The sequence below is a fragment of the Cryptomeria japonica genome, chromosome 6, assembly GCF_030272615.1.
Source record: "Cryptomeria japonica chromosome 6, Sugi_1.0, whole genome shotgun sequence".
In the NCBI taxonomy this organism is placed as follows: domain Eukaryota; kingdom Viridiplantae; phylum Streptophyta; class Pinopsida; order Cupressales; family Cupressaceae; genus Cryptomeria; species Cryptomeria japonica.
The window spans coordinates 438,944,506-438,949,182 of NC_081410.1; positions in this window are offsets into that span (position 1 = coordinate 438,944,506).

A 4,677-nucleotide genomic window follows, 5' to 3' on the forward strand; every position below is an offset into this window, starting at 1 on the left:
CACTCAAAAAAATACATTTTACATGATTATTACATATATTTATACAAACCCTTCAACCTATATTTCAAGGTTGGCTAAACCCTTAATATAAATTATAAAATAATATCCTCATACGCTACAATAATACATGCAGAACAAAACAATATCGATTAAGACATAGTCTGAACCCAAATCAATACCGCAATAATACAACACTCGAACAATAATGCCTCAATCATCCACAACATGCTACAACCACCAAGAATATCACATAACACGAAGAACATCACTAGACAAGGAAAATCTTCAATAACGGGCACAATAATCAATGCAGACCACCAATAGGCATATAACATGATCAAAGGAAATTCACAAGCAACGTGAATTACCTCACAATAACCATGATGACTTGGATCATCATAATAATAATCATCTCTCTACTGAAGCTCAAGAATATCAACATAACTAACTGTCAAAATGAAAGATTCACTTGTGGATATCCAAATCATGAACCAAGTTAACTGAAGACACACATCAATGTCCATAACACATTCCACACATCCATAACCAACGATATAGCAATTTCAAAGCACATACTAGAATATCAGATAACACAAACAACTGCATAACATCCTTAATACCAGATTTCATAACTCGATCAAATCATCATGCAGACCTGTGCAAATGGGAATCAACCATCTATAGACAACATACCATAAAACCTTTAAACAACATTATCTCATCTGCAATACATAGGCTAAACCAGCTAATCCAATCAAATTGCAACACTAGAAAACATAAAAAAATTGTCCAACAATCTCCTCATCAACAATCTCCACATATGTCACATATGTTGACATCAATGGCAACACATCAATGGAAACATATCAACCAATATCCAATAATGTCCCCCTTTGGCATTGATGGCAACATATGAATGTGAAAAACAATCAATGCAAAGAAAGAAATCAACTCATAGCAATTTTCTTCAAAATCACAAGGACCAACTCCCCCTTTGACAAACAACTCAAATATCAAAATGATTAAAGGTTTTTCACATTCTTCTCTCCCCCTTTGACATCAATGAAAAAGGATCAAGAATCAGGCTTCTCTCCCCAAAAATCTGAACATCTGAACCACCGACATTGACACTGACTATTCCTCCTGAGTAGCAGCTGCACCCATAAATCCAGAGCATAAAGATATCTTTGTGAAGTTCACCGCACTGATGCAAATCCATGCACCTTAGTTCTCATCAGGAGGGGAAATTACCCCTAACTTCTCTCTGAGATACTTAAAAGTATCCTTAGGAAAAGGCTTTGTAAAAATATTTGCAATCCGTTCCTTTGTAGATACATACTTCAATCTGACTTATTTTTCATTCACCTTCTCTCTCAAGAAAATGAACTTGATTGATATATGCTTTGTCTTGGAATGCAACACCGAATTATTTGAAATATTTATAACACTTGAGTTGTCACAATATATAGCAATAAGCTCATCATAAATAAGTCATATATCCTTCAACATTTGTTTCATCCAAATTACCTAGGTACAATTGGTAGTAGAAACAATGTATTCAGCTTCCGCAATAGATAAAGAAATAACATTCTACTTCTTACTTGCCCAAGAAACCAACTTCTTTCCCAAAAAGAATGCACCACTTGTAGTGCTCTTTTGGTTATCAACATTACCTACCCAATAAACATCTATAAAAACACTCAAAGAAAAGTCATCATTCTTAGAATACCACAAACCAAAATCAACCGTTCCTTTCAAATATTTGAATATCCTTTTCATAGCAGTAACATGTGATTCCTTAGGATCACCTTGAAATCTAGCAACATGACATACAATGTTCATTATATCAGGTCTAGTCTGAGTCAAACATAACAAAACACAAATAATAGATCTATATATGATTTGATTAGCTTTCAGAGAGTCATCATCCTTTGTCAGCTTACATCCAGTCACCATAGGTGTACCAACAGGTTTAGAATCTTCAAAACCAAATTTCTTCAACAGTTCCTTCATATACTTAGAATGAGATATGAAAATACTTTTATCCAATTGAGTAATTTGCAATCCCAGAAAGAATTTCATTTCACCAATCATAGATATTTCAAATTCATTTTGCATCTCTTCAGCAAATTTCTTACATAGACTATCATTTCCTCCAAAGATAATGTCATCAACAAAAACTTCAGCAATCAAGATATTATTCTGATCAATCTTAAAATAAAGATTACTGTCAATAGTACCTTTATTGAATCCAAGCTTCATCAAATACTTATCCAATCTGGCATAATAGGCTCTAGGGGCTTGCTTCAATCCATACAATTATTTCTTCATGGCAAACTATGTTCTTTTCATCTATCATCTGAAATCCATTTGGTTGCTCAATGTAGACTCCTTCTTCCAATTCACTATTAAGAAAGGTTGATTTGACGTCCATTTGATAAACCTTGAAATCCTTGTGAGCAACATAGGCAAGCAATAATCTAACAATTTGAATTCTAGCCACCGGAGAAAAAGTCTCCTCATAGTTAATTCCTTCCATATGTGAATAACCTTTACAAACAAGTCTAGTTTTAGTTTGGACAACTTCACCTTGTTCATTCAACTTATTCTGGAATACCCATTTAGTTCTAATTACATTTTTATTCTTAGGTCTAGGAACAAGAATCCATGTATTATTTTTCTCAATCTGATTCAATTCTTCTTCCATAGCTTTAATCCAATTCTCATCTTTACAAGCTTCATCAACATTGTTAGGCTCAATCTTAGAAATCAAACAAATTTCTTTAGCAAGTCTTGTTCTAGTCATCACACCTTTATTATTATCACCAATAATTTGATTTTCTAAATGATTCAACCTTACATACTTGGGAGTTTTAGGATTTTCTTGAATTTCAAGTTCTTGAACTCTTTCTTTGGCATTAACATTTGCAATTTCTCCTTGATTCTCTGTCTTTTTCGGATCAACTTGAACTTAATTCTGCACTGGCTTCCCTTTATTTGAACTAGCATTTTGATCATCAAAATCATATTCGTAAGATCTAATATGTCTTATATTACCTTCATCAACCTTCACATCAGAACTTTCAACCATTTTTCTCAATCTTTTATTATAACACTGATAGGCCTTACTTTTAGAAGAATAACTGAGAAAGATTCCTTCATCACGTCTAGCATCAAACTTTCCAAGATCTTCATCTCTTTTTATATATCATTTGCTACAAAAAATTCTGAAATATCTAACAATAGGAGAATGACCAAACCATAACTCATAAGGAGTCTTACTAGTATCACCTTTGACATTTACTCGATTAAGAGTGTATATAGCAGTACTCACAACTTCTCTCCAAAATATATGTGAAATGTTTCCTTCAATCATCATGGTTCTAGCAACTTCTTGAACTATTCTATTCTTCCTCTCCACAACACCATTTTGTTGTGGTGTCCTAGGAGCAGATAACTATCTCTTAACTCCATTCTCTTCACACTATGCATTAAACTCACCAGAAGTGAATTCTCCACCTCTATCAGATCTCAGACACTTCAACTTCATTCTAGTCTTAGTTTTAACCCTAGCTTTGAAAATATTAAACTTCTCCAATGCTTCAGACTTCTCCCTTAAGAAAGTAACCCACATCATTCTTCAATAGTCATCAATCAACAACATGAAATACCTGTCACCCTGCAAGCTTCTTACTCTAGAAGGACCACATAGATCAGTATGCACAAGAATCAACAATCCATTAGAGATATACAATTTTCTCTTATAAGTAACCCTTGTCTACTTCCCTAATTGACATATCTTACATACTAGATTAGAAGGCTTTATTAACTTTGGTAGATCTCTTACTACCTAGGTAGAACTTATCTTAACCATGCAATTAGAATTTAGATGACACATCCTTTTATGCCATAATTAACTTTCCTCAATCTGAGCAATCAAACTAATTTTACCACCAGCATTCAAGTGAAAGATATTACCTTTACTCTTTGTACCTGATGCAATCTTAGTTCTAGATCTACTCAAGATCTCACATTTGTCATTCTTGAATTGCAAGTTATATCCTTTATCAACCATTTGGTCAACACTCAAAAGAATATACTTTAAACCTTCAACATACAACACATCATCAGTATTATGCTTACCAAAATGAGAAATAGAACCTCTACCATAGATTGCACAAGCTTTGTTATCTCCAAATCTTACTATACCACCATCATACCTTTCCAAGTTCATAAATTTACTCTTATCACCTGTCATATGATAAGAACAACCACTGTCAATTATCCATTCATCTTTCTCCTCACTTTAGCAACTAAAGCTTTCTCTTCACTAGTGCAACTTGTAGAATCTATAGTTACAGGATCATCTTCCTTGATAGCAATGAACACAAATTTATCTCCTATATTACCCTTATTAGACTCATCATCTATCACACCTTCATCAATAACATAATAACACTTCTTCTGATATTTAGGCTTATATGACTTCTTAGGATTTCTATCTCTTTTTGGACACCTCGATGAAAAAAGTCCTATCTTATTACATGAAAAAAATTTAAGAGGTAACTTCCCTTCATACTTACCAGCATCTTTAGGCAATCTTCTAGCAATAAGTGCTTCAAGATCCTCAAGATCTCTTTCTTCATCTTTCTTCATCTTTCATCTCTTTCTCATATC